Consider the following 16,036-nt stretch of genomic DNA (forward strand, 5'->3'; position numbering starts at 1 on the left):
CTCCAGGGTAAACACTTCCCACCTCCAGTGATGAGCCGTGCCTGCCAGTACCCCACTTCCAGGCTTATTGAGCTCATGAATCAAAGGCTACTCGTGGGTGCCACTAGGAGTCTACCCTGGAGCTGGTGCAAGGGTAAGCCCAGCAGCCACGGACCTGGCCATAACCAGGGAAGCCAATAGATTAGCGTAGTCACAAACTGTGATGAGAGGGACTCATTTGTCCTCAGATAGTTACCGAGTGTCCACTGTGTGCCTGGCACTGTTCCAAGTGCTGGAGGGAAATTTTAAATTTCCAAAACCCTAAAATCCCTATCCTTGGGGAGCTGATATTCCAACATGAGCAAGAACAAATTAAAAAAATACTTTTTAAAAAAAAAAAAGCAGAAAAATAGAATTCATTGCATGTGGATTGAGGAGGGGGAGGGCTGCAGAGGGTGACGCACACCTCAGAGCATGGCACGGGAAGTGGGGGACAGTCCAGTGACAACAAAGAACTAGTAGGATCCACCTTGGCTGAGGGATGGAAGTGGCGTCACCAGCAACGAGCCGTAGTGACATCTCCTGCCCCTGACACCGTGTTAGGAGCCAGGGATCAGTGGCATCTTTCCCCAAACCCATGCCTCAGTCCATCATGGAAAACAGCGGTCACACCCAAGCAAAGGGACGTTCAAAAAGATGCCACTAGCCTCCTGCAAAGTGCTAATTCAGGAACAGAAAGGAGATCCTGAGGACCACCAGGGACCTAAGGAGACTAAGGAGACCTGTGACCAAGTACAGTGTGGGAGTCGTGAACGGGCAGTGGGTGGCGTCCTGCTAAGGTTGGGCTCTCCAAGGTTCGCTTCCAGCTGTTGACAAATCCGCTGCGGTTCCACGGGCTGCTTATGTTAGGGGAGGAGCAAAGCTGGAGCCCTCCGTACGGTTTCTATGACTTTTCTATAAATCCCAAAGTGTCTCAAGTTAAAAAAAAAAAAAAAAATTTTTAAAAAATACAATATTCCAGAAGAAAAACCAAAAAAAAATCCAGAAAGGGAAGAGAAGTGGGGTGGAGAGTCCCAACGTCCAAAGAAGGCGACTAGGTAAGGAAGAGGATGGGTGCTAAGAGAGGATCTCTGGAGCCTTCTGGAGCCAGGGCGCGTAGGGTGTCTCCAGGGTGATGGCATTGAAGCCAAGACCCAAGGGGACAGAGGAACAAAAGAGGCAGAAGCTCAGTGTGGCTTTGTGAGCAAAGTCCCAGAGGTGGGCACCCGTGTGAAGAGGGCGCCTGTGGCTGGAGCAGGTGGCAGAAGGGGAGGAGAGCAGAGGCTCCCTCCTCCACTGTCACCAGACACCGTGCAGGGCTCTGAGCAGAGTCACAGTGATACCAAGGCTACGCCCGGGTGCCTGGCACTTGTCTGAGCCTTTGTATATATTGACTCAGTTAATGGAGAGGCACCTTCAAAGGGCTGGGCATGGTAAGCAGGTGACATCACTGGCCCTCTCCAGCTTCCTGTGGTCACTCCATAGCACTGACCACCCCCTACCTCCCCAAGATCGTGTAGCAGGGAATAAGGGGGCACCAAGGTGACTGTGCCAATCAGGATCCCAAAAGACAATCCCTAACACCACGATCTTTCTGACTCAAAATTTCTAAAGTCTATGATTCCTAAAGATCAAAATTTCAAGCATCACAATCCTGAAAGACTAAAATCTTGAGTGTGGATATTATGAAAGCAGAAATCCCAGAAAACCCACAATTCCCCTTGAGAAATGGAGGCTATGTAAGAGGGCTAGGGAAACCGGAAATCTGGAAAGGGACAATTGAAATGAGTCCGTTAGCCACACGTTCCTCCAACTGGTGGGCTCCTGGGGCAACTATTTGCAGAGGTGACCCATTGCAGGTTTTGATCCATCTCTTCAAAAGATCAGCTATCCCTTGCAGTATTCCAGATGACCAGTTATCCAGCTGGGTGGACACTGTGGGTGTACTCACCTGTAATCCCAGCTACTCAGGAGGCGGAGGCAGGACAATTGCAAGTCTGAGGCCAGCTGGGCAATTTAGAAACACTATCTCAAAATAAAACTAAAGAGTCTGCGGATGTAGCTCAGAAATACAGCACCCATTGGTTCGATCCCTAGTATTGCCAAAAATAAATAAATAAATAAATAAAATAAAACCAACTAAGTGTACACCTTTACCAACCACAGTGATAAAAGTGACCACAACACTCAGAGCAACCAAGAGATCTTTATTGCAGTAGTGCAACAGAGGAGAAGAGAGAGAAAGAGATGGGGGGGGGGGAGGACTCAAATAAAGGAGACAGAGCAAGAGAGAAGAAAGAGAGGAGCCTGGCAGAAGGGAGTTTTTATTTTTTTTATTTTTTTTATTGGTTGTTGACAACATTACAAAGCTCTTGACATATCATATTTCATACATTAAAGTGGGTTATGAACTCCCAATTTTTACCCCAAATGCAGATTGCAGAATCATGTCGGTTACACATCCACAATTTTACATAATGCCCTATTAGTAACTGTTGTATTCTGCTACCTTTCCTATCCTCTACTATCAGAAGGGAGTTTTTATAGCCCAAATCTAATGGGGTCTCTGGGTCTGCAAGCTGCCTTGTTGGCACACAAAGGGGTTAAGTGCTCGGCCTTGAGCAGGGGGTTGAGTGTTCAGCCTTGAGCAGGGGGCTTGGGCGTTTGGGCTTGAAGCAAACAGGTGATAAAGAACCAGACAGAGGGTTTGAGAGGCCAGGTCATCCTGCAGCTAACTTTGTTTGGCATGCCCTGCAGACAACTTATGTAGCCTGCCCTGCACCTAACACTCTTCACCTATTTCTTTTTTGAATATGACCTGCTTATAACTGTTACAGCCTGTGGCTGTTGACAGTATTCCTGAGGTTTATGCAAAGATATATGCTGTGATTGTCTGTTTTACTGTTCAAAGTGGCCTTGGGAGCATTCTGTTGGGTACTTTGTTGTTATTGCTTTTCTCCAATAAATGCCCTTTCAAAATGTAAATAAATGTCCCCAAAAGTCTTGTTTTGTTTTGGGTACCAGGGATTGAACCCAGGAGTGCTTAACCACTGAGCCATGTCCCCAGAGTCTTGCTAAATTGCTTAGGGCCTCACTAAGTTAAAATTATTTTTTTAAATTTTAATCTTAAAATCATTTTTGTTTTCTAGAATATGTTTTGGGAATTTTGATCTTTTGGGATTTCAGACTTTAGGGACTTTGATCTTTGGGGATTTTGATCTTTGGGGATTTCAACATTTAGAATTGACATGTAAGATTATCTGGATTATGGCCCAAATCCATTGGAAGGATGTCTGGATCCTGTGGTTGTTTGAAGGCTTAGAGGAGGCAGGCAAGGGAGCAGGCGGTGACCTTCGAAGGTTGTGGAGGAAAGCTTGTTTTTCCAATGTGTTTTTCTGGCCCACCCAGGAATAAGAGTTGAGATGAGGGCCTTCGGGCTCCCCTTGGAATGGGGACACACACAGGGTTTTTCTCTCTACTGCTTTCATTCCTGGGAGGCAGAGTTCTTCAATCAGCTCACCATGCCACCCTGACACCCAAACACTGGGGATTCCTTGACTTTCTGCTCCCTGCAGTACCACCCACCCACCTCCGTGTCCAAGATGACCCTTGCACCCCTCGGTGGTGCAGGCCTCAGAGACATTACTTCTTAAGCCACTACCAGGGCACCTGCCATGTCACAATCACAGATCCAGGTGACTCCCCTGTGCTCCCAACCACACGGATGTTTTCGACTCTGCAAGTCCCCAAGATAGTGCCTAGGGGCTCCTGGTCCTTAAGCCTAGGACCACCTCTCACAGGCACTGTCCACGGGTGAGTTGACCATTCATGGGACCCAGAGAAGCGTGAACTTCACATAAGGAAAAAACTTTACTGCAAGTCTGTCCTGCGAATTTTGTGGTGTTTTTGTTTGTCAAATCCGGCAACTCTGTCTGAGGGTACAGCAATGAGCCGGAGGTGGCCGCCTCTATGGCCAGAAGCCAGCAGTTCTCTGCAGAGATGTCGGGGGGAGTCACTGACCACATGCAAAGACTGCGCACCAGTGGGTGTGGGAACCAGGCCTGGAAAACCAGGAGCGGACCCTGGGAGGCCTCCTGCTCTGTGACATACAGCCAGGAGTATAACAAAGCCTTACTCACGCAGGACTGGGAGGTGGAAGCCTGAGACCGAACCTTCCCTGAGGTTCTGTGGGCTCCAGCAGAGTTGCTAACTCAACCAGGGCAAGTTGGCACCCCCGGGACTCTGGCCGGCCTGTGGTATCAAAGATGCCTTTCTGCAGCAGTTTCCCCTGGGATTCGAGCCCTCTCCTTACTTCCCCTGGGAGAGCTCAGGTCTAGGGAGCATTGTGGGACTACCAGCGGCAGCAGTGGGCGGGGCCAGATCACCTCCAGTGGGAGTAGGAGGGGCTGGGGGCTTGTGGAAGGGGGAGCATGGAGGCTTGGGTCTCTGGGTCTCGGGAGGCCCGCTGAAGGCTTGAAACCAGCGAATGATGCAAAGGCCTCGTATTCTTGAAGATATTCGGGTGACTGTGAAGAAGACCAGCTGGCGGGGCAGGCGTGGAAGTGTGGGACAGCCTAGGGTCATTGCAGTGGGACAGTGACATTGGCTGGGAAGTGTGCAGCAGAGGGTAAGCGGAGGAGGGTGTCTGCCCGCTTCACCAGGAGATTGGAGGGAGAGGGTGCTGCCCGGGTTGCTGGCTGCCAGGGAAGAAGCAGCACTGTTCTGGGATGAGGACCCTGGGAACGGAGGGGTTTCTGCTCAGGCATGCTCTGGGTGGCGCAGGGCCATGCCTGCATCAAGATCCTCCATCAGAATCCTGGTTACCAGAGGGTGAGAGGTGTGGAAGGAGCTGCGGAAACCCAGGTAAAAAGTAGGACCTGGATCTCCACCTGAAACCCTGGCGGGACCTCTCCTCCGGCCCCTCAGAGGCTCCCAGTGTCTTGAGAGGAGAGAGGCGTGATTCCTCATCCATGCTGCCCGGACCAAGCCCTTGCTTTCTGACCCAAATCCCAGGATTCTTCCTCAGGCTGCCACCGCTGGAGGACCGCAGCAGGTGACTCCTCTCTTTTGAGGTCACTGTGTCCCCAAGGCCAGTCTGGGCACCCGTCAGCTGGGAGAGGAGTGCTGTTGGCCAGAGAGGGAGAGGGTGGACCCCCCGCAGGGGGCCTGCTTCAGAATCCCAGCTCCCTCAGCGCTGATGGTGACGTGGCCTTGGGAACTCACTTTACCTCTCTGTGCCAAGGTCTCCTCCGTGTGGTGTGTAAAGGAGAGGAATCAAACGGGGCCTCCACTGGTATTTGTTAGGCTTCGATGAGCCCCTCAGCATAAAAACCAGGGCACCGGCAGTGACCTTCATCAGTGAGCCTGGGCCGCTGTGGAGTGAAGGAGGGAACCCGTGTCAGCTGCAGCACACACTGTCCTGAGGCCAGCCTGTTTTCTCACACCATCTTCAGGTTCTCTTCTTACTCTCTGCCTCTGATCCCAGGCGCCAGTGGGACAGGAGATGTGAGCTGGTGTTGGCCGCCTTCCCCTGCAGAACAAATCCCCCCAAACCCATAGCTTGAAATGATCAACATTTTCCAGGGATCCCAGAGGGGCTGAGCTTGTAGTCGAGTTGGGGGACAAGGCTGCAGTTTCTGAAGATATGATTGGGGCAGAATGTTCCGTGTCCAAGTGCTCTCGCTCTGGCTCTCATGGGGTTTTTGGCAGGAGGTCTCAGTTCCTCCGTGAGGGTATATGCAGAAGCTGATCTGATGTGACTTTCAAGGAAGAGAGAGCAAGTGTGAGCATGTACAGAAGAGAGACAGAGCCCAAGAAGCACTGTCTTTATACAACTCAATCACCAAAATGATGTCCAGTCCCTTATGACATATGCCACTCATCAGAAGCAAGTCACAGTGCAGCAGGTGTGTCATTCAGCTCTGTGTTTAGAAAGGAGGAGCTTCAGAGCATTCGTGGACACATCGGTAAGTTTATCATAACCCCAGAACCAGCAGAGCAGGTGCCCGTGTCAGTGTAAGGGGCCCGGGAATGTGGATCCTCACCTTTGCTTTCTGATAAGGCTCTTCTTCTTTGCCAAAACCTGATGTGTGCTTGAACTCTTTTCCGTGACATGTCAAGAGCCAGGAAGTTGTGAGTGGAGGTCTGTACCGGTTGGAGAGACCTCCTGGAGCCCCCTTCTGCTGACATGGACCTGGCAAAGCATGTCAGGGGAGTGGTCTGATGTCCCCTTCCTGCACTTCCACAAGAGTCTGCAACTTCTTTTTCTACCCTTTTCTGAGCTACTTGAGTGATAGTATGGGCTTGACTGGGAACCACAATTTGGAGTCAAACACAAGCTCACTGGCCCTCCCTCTCTCTCTCACTCTTTCTTCTCTCCTCCTAAAGTGCCTACAGATTTCCTCTTTTCCAGATCAGTGAAACAATAAGCATCGGATTATAAAGACACCAAAAATAAGAGGCATTCATTCCCTCCAACTCAACCAGGTGAAGGTGCACCCCAGGATGGGCAGTGGCCTCACAGGAAAAGTCCCAAATGAACGTACCCTGTTCCCAGTTCCAGTGGAACTCCACAAGCTCATTCAGGGAGACAAGTTCACCCAATGTCTCATGCAACCTCACATCTCCTCCGTGATGTTCTCAGACCACATCTGAGAATGAGAGGAGGCAATCAGCCATGATGTGAAGGAACCCCCAAACCAGCTCTCACAATGATCCAGAACAAACAGGTCCCTGGATGACTAGGGGGTGGCAGTCAGTCCTCTCTTCCAACACTATTCCCCATGCTCACCTCTCTTCTCGGTCACAACTGGACTCCTGTCCTTATTTTCAAAACACGGGTGAGCTTTCTCTCTGGGTCTCCCCTTGTAGGGGAGACGCCTGTGGCGATTCTTTGTCTCATCTTAAACTTGGCCAGCTGGGAACAGATCATTTTTACCATCCTCAGTGAGGTTCTCAACCCTCTGTGAGTTTCTGTCCTGATAGACAACACGGCCTCACCCACCGGTGGATGAGGAAGTGTCTCCCCCGGCCAACCAGAGGGGCATATCCATCATTGAGTTATCCAAATAGGTAACATCCTTGACACAACATTTGGAAAGTCTTCAGGGTGTTTGCCTGTTGCTATGTGAGTAATCATGCTTCCCTGGATGAGTACAGAAATGAGAATCATTTGCATTATCACACTGCAGTCTAGGCCTTTCTGTGACGTCATTTTTCTACTTTTTTTCCAAACACTGAAAATATGGTTCATTGGATCCTGGGACTCCAGCGGTACCTGAAAGCAGAGTGTGTCTGCTCATCAGAGGCAAAGGTGCTCCAGCCACTGGGAGTGTCCAGAGGGAATGAGCTGGCGTTGCTCATTATGAGGGTGACGCCCCCTTCAGATTAGCGTTTCATGAGCTCCACTGCAGGCACGCTTGCCTCTAGGGTTGGCATCTCTGTAAGAGGTGGGGCAATCACTCCCCTTTTCTCTCCTTCAGACATGAAAAGATTGAAGTCCCTGCTCATGCACAAGCCGAGGCCTCTCACTTTCAAAATGAGCAACACCTCATCCATTCCAGCAGATTCTCCTTTGTGTTACATTGTAAATAACTGGACTGTCTTTTTGAGGCTGATGGCCTCAAGAAGAGGCTAGTTTTCTTTCTTTCTTTTTTCTTTTTAAATTTGTTCTAATTAGTCGCACGTGAAGGTAGAATGCATTTCGACATATCATGCATAAATGGAGTATGACTTCTCATTCTTGTGGCAGACTTTCTTATACAGTATCACACGGCCTCAACATAAGCTAGAAAACAAGAAAATTGGCCCATATTTTTTGGTTGACGTGCCTAAAACATTTCTTATAAATGACTTCAAGATAGTTCTTACGTTACAGTTATGGGTTAACACAAAAGCTTTTTACCTCTCTGCCAATCTAGTCTTTTTCTTTTTTTTCTCTGCTATCTTTAAAAAATAGAGAGAGAATTATTCAAATGTAGTTAAACCGGTTGTGACTGCAAAGCAGGTGGGCAGGAACAAACGCTAACTCACTTGAGAGTGAGGCAAAGAGAGGGGCTCTTCCCCTTCAGAGGGTCTGAAGATGGGGTGCACAGTGGGGGTGGTCAAAAAGGATCTGCCTTGGGGAGGGCCAGTGGCCACTTATGGCGCTGCTTCAGTGTCTGGGGTGACCCGTGAGTGCTGCCCGGCCACCCCCAGCTGTGTGGGCCTCCAGTGTCTGTGTGCTGTGGTCTTCCTCTTAACATCCTTGCTCACTGTGCCACATGACAGATGCCTGGGACAGGCCCTCCTTTGGTTTCTGAAACTCTAAATCTGGCCCATACTCTGCTTAGGGAGCGTCTGTAACTCTCTAGTTCTTACCTGTGGGGATCCAATACCTGCCACGAAAGCTCTACAGTCATCATCTTCTATTTTTATGTGTATTTTTGCACTTGTGTGTGTTGTAGGTGGTCCCTGCTTGTGGGCTTGTGTTCCTTGACACGGTACCTAACTGACTCACAGATAAATGAGTGCTCACTAATTAAGGGAACAAGGGCCACATACCTTTTAGTTCATGTGACTTAGGTCACTTTACATTTGTGGGTAAGATAGAAGTGAGGATGTCTTTAAACTTGGTAACACATGTTTTTGCCTAGATCGAAAACCAATCAGGGTTGTATATTGGTCTCTCTTAGACATTTAGAACACAATGTCCATTGCTTTTAGGGAATTTCTTTGATAAGAATTAACCTACAATGTTAACTGTGCTTGTTAGATATCTTGGTTTTCATGGGTAATCTAAAACTAGCTGATAAAGTGGATAAATTAGGTAGAAAAAAAGAAACATTTATAAATATATGTTAGAAAAATAGCTGAGTTGTTTATAATTAAGTTAAAATACTAAAAAATCAATTTCTAAATATTATATATAACGTATATATATATATATATTGAATAATGTGTACTCTATATGTAAAAATAAAAAATTTAAGCTGTGTTTTGATGAGAAAACTATAGGCAGCATAAAGTCTGTTATTTCATTAAGAAAGAGTAATTTTGTCTAATCCATGTAATCCTAGCAGCTTGGGAGGCTAAGGCAGGAGGATCAAAATTTCAAAGCCAGCCTCAGCAACTTGGCCAGGCCCTAAGCAACTTAGTAAGACCCCGTCTCAAAATAAAAAATAAAAAAAATAGGCTGGGAATGTGGCTCAATTGTTAAGCACTGCTGGGTTCAATTCCTGGTACCAAAAAAAAAGTAATTTTGTCTAAATTCAAGAATTTTATAAGGATTGTTTCAAATTGTCAGTTTTAAAAAGTGCTAAAACAAAAGAAAACCACTAAATAAAAACTCGTGAGAGTTATAGGTATGGGAATAGTTTAGGTGAGGAAAGTTGAAAGGAGAAGGGAATACTTTGGTATGAGAAAGAATTTCATACGGTAAAGTAAGATTTTTGTCCTAAAATAAAATATCTAGATTGTTCAAAGATGGGGAAAAGAAAGGACAAGAAACATAAGGATGTAAACAAATTATCTAGTGATTAGGTAGTTATAGATTGCCTATGAAGGATGACTATTAGAACAGTTACGGGTGATTAGTTGAATATAATTTGAAAGATTATTTGAGTGACTTTCTAAGGTAAAAATTTAAGACATTTAGGTAAAGCCAGAATTAATTCTCTATGTTTAAAATTTTCTGCTCTTGGTAACATTTATGAAGGAAAAACTGACTTAATGAACAAAGATTTTTGTGTTTTATCGAGATCAACTCTTGTATTTGCTGTCTATTTATGTTTTTAATTACTCAGGAAATTCTCTTATCAAAGTCAGGGCTTATTTAAGTGTCTATGTTTTTATGAACACTTTATAACTCTAAAAAAATAAACAACTATGATTATGGTTACTATAGTGTACTTGAGACCCAACACATCTGAGATTAGAGATGTGTAGTATATACCTGAGAGCTAAATATGCTGTGTCTAAATATTATGAGCTTTGCCTGAGCTTTTTCTAAATATTATGCATAATTTTGTAGTGTTAAAGTTATATAAGTTTAAGGCATGCAAGGTAACCAAGAACTACTCTTTTATACAATTTACATTGTATCTGCATATTTCATATAAGCATATAAAACAAACAGTGGAACTTTTGGAATTTCTGTCATTTGTATTTAGTACCATTTAGATTTAAAAAAAAAAAAACTCTGCCATTTAAAACCCAATTTACATCTATTTGCTTTAAATAGGTGTTTTCTTACTGTATATATGAGATGCACTTATACATGAGGCCATAATTCTATCTGTGGTAATTGGCACTAGATATTAAACTTATAAGATATCTAAAGCTACTCTTTAATTTTTGCCAGCATTAGTTACCTGCGTAAAGCTGTTAAAGGGAGAGCAACATCATTATAATTTCCTACCTAGCCATGTCGTGTAACCGCTAATTATTACTGACTTCTTGTGTGTTAAAATGTATCTGTATTCCCCAAATACAAAAGCCTGCTGACATGCAAGTTGAAGGAAACACTTTACCAAGTTGGTATCCCCGGAACTCACATGTTAGTAACAATAGCCTTTTTCAGGCTCACATTTATGTGTTCTTGGTTATAGTCTGGCCATCAAAGATAATTGAATATGCTCAACACTTGTCTTTCAAAACCTTGACACTCTGATAATTAAAGGATTGGGCATGGATCACCTAGGAAGTACATCAGGAAAAAGTATGCTCTACTTTATTTTCAAGACATGTCATTTATTTATAAGACAAAAAAAAATGCTTAATGTTTTCTCTGATATAAGGAGGCTGACTCATAGTAGGGTAGGGAGAAAGAACATGGGAGGAATAGATGAACTCTAGATAGGGCAGAGGGGTGGGAGGAAAAAGGAGGAGGCAGGGGATTAGCAAGGATGGTGGAATGTGATGGACATTATTATCCAAAGTACATGTATGAAGACACGAATTGGGTGTCAACATATTTATATACAGAGATATGAAAAATTGTGGTATATATGTGTAATAAGAATTGTAATGCAAAAAATCACAAAGTACATGTATGAAGATATCAATTGGTGTGAACATACTTTATATACAAAGATATGAAAAATTGTGCTCTATATGTGTAATGCATTCTGCTGTCATGTTTTTAAAAAAATAAAATCAATTTAAAAAGACAAAAAATATAAAAATAACAAAAATATAAAAATAGCAAATTTTATGTAAACCATTCAATATTTATTAACAGATCAAGTAACCTATTGGTAAAAGGTACATATGTGTGTGTGTATTTCTTCACTTAAAATTATTATATAAACTGAATTTACTTTGTTCTTAATAATTTTACTTTGTATTTTTCTTGTACAACTTTGTAACTGTTGTCTGTTAATATTTTGCAGAAGTAGAACTTAGAACATAAGCAATATTTTGATATAATAGTCATCACCTACAGGACAGATATTAACCCCTGTTCATTAAAAAGGACAGGCAGGAGTAGCCTTCTCAGTGTTCAACAGCTGAAATTTGAAGGCCAAAATCAAGAAATAAAAGGATGCAAAAAGAAAAAAAAATAGCTAATATTTTGGCCCTCAGCATCCAAGGTCTCCTAGGACTCAGGGAGCAGTGGGAATCCTCTAAGGGCCCTGCAATTCTGACAAGTCACCCAGAATCCCAATCAGGGGGCTTGCAAAGACTCCCTGAGACTAAGAGCCAACCCGTTGTCAATTCTGCAAAGAGGAGGTTCACGGGAGATGGGATGTCCCTATCGCTCCCAAGGGAAGCCACGGAGTCAGTAAGGTCCTGAACCATCCTGGCAGACGGAAAGACCAGGAGAGGGGGAAAGACTAAAGGAGCCAGGATGTTCCTTACAAAGTCCCTAAGAGTAACTCCTGAGGGGCCTTGATGGACCTGAATAGGAACAGAAAAGAAAGGAAGAGAAGGAGGTTCACTTTTGGCCAAGAAAGGGGCCTGCTTAGCCCTGAACACCCAGCCAGGAAGAATAACCGAGGCAGGCATGCTACTGAGGGGCACAAGGAAGGCCACACTCATGGCGCCATTTAAAAATAATTTACCCCATCCCCCACCCCACCCCCTAATTAGACATCTGACTTTGGACCCCTCTTGTATTCTGCTTTACGATCTATCTTGGTACTTTCACTTTTAGGCTTACAGGGTAGGGGAGAGTCTTTCTCCAACCCTGTCCTTACAAGATACTATACAGAGACCTTTTCTGATCTCAGACCTTGCCACTATCCTAAAACACAAAGAAATTGTTATTAAACATGTTCTCAGATTGGGGGTAGTTACGAAGGACCCATCTGGAATACAGAAATCGAGTACCTCCTGCACCTGCCCCATCACCCCACAAGTTGAGTCAAGGAAACTTGTTCTATTAAAACCTTGAAAAAGGTGCTCACCCACTGACTAGCTTCTCCCCAGAGGGAAGGGCCCCCTCCAGGTCTCCTTAAGCACCCTGGTGGCTGTCAGAATCCACAGCCAAACATTGTGGAGCCATTTATGAAAACTTAAACCTGCCCGTCTTGAGGTCTTACAGGACCAGGACCGTAAGCCACCGGAGAGAGGAGAACAGGACTCCTCTTCATCTGAGCCACTGGAGGATCCAAGGGTCCTGTTCAAAGCAATGAAAAGCCCTGTTTAAGCCAAGTCCCCTACATTCTAGGTCCCAGGAGCCTCACTCCTTTCTGCTGACATACAACTTTTTTTTTTTTTTTTTTTGGTGATTGGAACTTCTCTGCTCTACCAGAAACCAGTCCCTTGGGCAGGATCTGCTTTCTCTTTGAGGCCCTCTTCCCCTCTTCATGAGAGCCTACCCTGACTGCAAAGCAGGGCCTAGATCAAGAGCAGATCTGTGGGCCCTCTAGCCTGACCCCCCTTGGCTGCCTGATCCTCCTGCTGTTGGCCTCTTACCTTCTTTATCTTCCAAGAGCATCACGTCTCCCAGACTGTGACAATTCCACGTTGAGAAGGTGGCAGTGCCTGGATTCCAACCCATCCATGAAGCACAGATCACTTTCTGGGTCTCCTTTAGATCAGACAGGATGAGATTTTCCATCCCTGGCTACGCAGGGCCATTGTCCCTTGCCAGCTTGAAGCAGTTCTGGAAGACAGACCCCTTGCCCTTCATTAGCCCCTAAGAATAAGGGAACAGAGGTGGGTGGGGTAGGATTAGAAAGCAGTTGAAAGGAGAAAAAAAAGAAAGAAAGGAAAAGGAGACTGTTACTTTGCTAAAGTTTCTCATACCTTCCTCCTACCCAGTTTTTCTCCCACGACTTCCCCGAATTCTGAGAAATCTACAAATCTTAATGTTACTGTAAATTCTTTCACAATCCTGAAGTTACTGGAAATATACTCACTTATGAAAATTGCCCTGTGCAAAATTGCCCTGCAAAACATGCATTTTTAGAATGGATTAAACAAAGGGAGACACAACATTTTAAGAAACCTATAATAAGCTGGGTGCGGTGGTACACACTCCCAGGTACTTGGGAGGCTAAGCCTGGAGGATCACATGTTTGAGGCCAGCCTGGCACTTAGCGAGAACCTGTCTCAAAAAAAAAAAAAAAAAAAAAAATGGGCTGCAGTTGTAGCTCATTGCCAGAGCACCCCTGGAGTCAATCTCTAGTACCAAGAAAGAAAAGAAGAGAGCAAGCAAGAAGGCAGCAGGCGGCTATAACAGAAGGTACATTCCAAATGTCATGTGTTGATCAGATAATAGAGACCACGTCTGTGGGGAGCCATTCTCACACGTGACTGGGCAACTCCAGGTTTGGGTCTGAAGCGCTCTGGCTAAACTGTGTCGGAGCTTTCCGGGCCCTCTCCTGGACTAACCACTGACCACGGGGGCCAATCACTGACCCTGACCTTGGAGGGCGGCCCCCCTCAACCTTCATTGGATGGAATTCTCCCCTGAATTTCTTGTTCCCCAATAAAAGGCCACTCCCTGGAGTGCTCTCTCTCTCTCCTGCAGGCCCTGAGTCATCCTTGCTGCCCTACCCGGTGGTTCCAAGTGAGAACCAGAGGGGGGAGCCGTCTCGGACCTGGTCATAGAAAGAGGTAACTGAGTCTGTGTGTTTATTTTGATCTCACTAGTTAACTTTTATGCCAAGAACCTCATTAATGAAACCAGTGCGCTGGTCGCATGGTGGACATTTCTACCTCAAGATCCTGGAGGAACAGACGGACATAAACCATCGAGGATCACCAGACAGATGTATTCTCCACACACCTGTCCATGCCCACTCCTCACAAAGTGTCCTTTAAAAGAACAGCCTGGGACCCCCAAAGCACCTCTCACCCTCGAGACAGCCCCTAATCTGCTCCGAGTGCCTACCTTCACTTCCTATAATAAACTTTTGTCTTTGCTACTGAGACCTGACTTGTCCTTAAATTATTTCCTGTGATGTGTCAAGAACCTGGAAGTTCCGAGTAGGTCTCCTCTGCCTCTAGAAAGACCTCGTTGAACCCCCTCCCAATGACACCCTCCTAGGAGGTTCTTCATTTCAAAAATGGATGAGCTCACAGAATGAGAAAATGAGAGGGTGAGCAGGGAGAGTGTGGCGGGCTCACCTCACACAGGCAAAAGGAGCAAAGACTAGAAAGATCGGGGTGCCCGCAAGGCCGTCCAGTTGGTAAGGGCAGGCGCCAGGCTGGTCTGATTCCTTTACCAGTGATTTCCAATGGCGTGTCACCCAGGAAGCGGTTGTGAAATAGAAGCCGAGGACAGCAATTTGCAGTAGCCATGCCCTGCCCAGAGGAAAAGAAGACACAGCCCAGAGAAGAAAGGTCAGACTAAGTCGCATTCAAATGAGAACCAGGAACTCCCTGCCTGCTCCTGCCAAATCCTTCTGCAGGTGCCTTGTGCTCCCTGTGGGGACAAAGCTGGGGTGGCTATGCTGAAGGAAATCTGCAAATTCTACCTCAAATCTGCAGCCAGGAGCTTCTCCAACAAAACCAGGTCAGTCCAAAGAAAAACCAGGCCTGAACGTGGAGCAAAACAGGCTCCCTCCTGATCCAGCTAGACCAGGGGCCATTTGTAGCAAAGAAGGCTGCACCTTCTCGGGGGTTCCTTGATATTGCCATTTCAGAACCTCAGCTCTTCCTCCTAAGAATCCTTGGAAGAGCTCTGAGACAACAGAGGTTCAGAGAGGTGGAGAGGTCACTGGTCTAAGGTCCCCAGCTCATGGATGTGTCAGAGTTGCGACCCAAGCCTGGGACGGTCAGGCCCTTCCCGTGAGAAGGAACCAGCTCTGTCACGCACGGCCTCATCCTCTCCATGGAAGTGGGGCCCCCTCCTGCTTGAATTCCTGCTGATACCCCTGTGAGGCCCCCTCCTGCTTGAATTCCTGCTGATACCCCTGTGAGGCCCCAAGCGCACCCTTCCCCATTCACCTCCCAGCCCAGAGTGGACACTGCCCACTTCCCAGGGTTTTCCTCAGCCCATCGTAGCCAAATCTGCATTGAAGAATCGCGAGGAGCACCTCCAAGCCAGCGACTCAGAAACAGGGGACAGCATCAACAACCCAACCTGAGACACCCAAGGCTCTGAGTGACTCCCTAGGTACCACGGTGACTCCAGGCTGAAGGCAGTAAGGGTACTTGTCCCTCCACAGGAACACCTGCTGGTCACAGCTCCTGGGACACTTTCAGGCAGGTGCTACAGCCACACTCACAGGCACCTAAGGCTGGTGCCACTTGGGGTCCCCATCTCTCTCCACTCCTTTCAATAGGCTTGTGGAGGCTTGGCCTTGGCCTCACCAAGGCCAGGGTGACCTCCAGCTCCCTACCACCGTGGCTTCCTAGCTGGGTCCATGTTAGGTCAGGGGGTTAAACCATCCCCTGGGAGGACAGTGACTGGGAGGGACAAAGCTCTTCTTCAGCTGGACCCCAACCCACAGGAAGAAGGCAGGCTTCTCCACACAGACCGTGCAACCTTGACGACTCATCGAGCCCCACATTCACCCCAACACCTGGGAGACAATCACTTGCTGTTCTGTATCCAGAAGGAAAATTTCTTCCTTTTTTTCGGGGG

General features: G+C 46.6%; 1 long non-coding RNA gene across 1 annotated transcript; it reads right to left on the reverse strand.

Moving 5' to 3' along the window:
* Positions 1-2,331: 2,331 nt before the first annotated feature.
* On the reverse strand, positions 2,332-15,918 carry LOC120886473 (uncharacterized). Its single transcript, XR_013439253.1, has 4 exons — positions 14,575-15,918; positions 12,916-13,138; positions 12,405-12,616; positions 2,332-7,804 (listed from the first exon to the last, which is right to left on the reverse strand). It is a non-coding gene; the product is annotated as an uncharacterized LOC120886473 (long non-coding RNA).
* Positions 15,919-16,036: the final 118 nt, after the last annotated feature.

This window comes from Ictidomys tridecemlineatus, chromosome 5 (genome assembly GCF_052094955.1).
Source record: "Ictidomys tridecemlineatus isolate mIctTri1 chromosome 5, mIctTri1.hap1, whole genome shotgun sequence".
NCBI lineage: Eukaryota > Metazoa > Chordata > Mammalia > Rodentia > Sciuridae > Ictidomys > Ictidomys tridecemlineatus.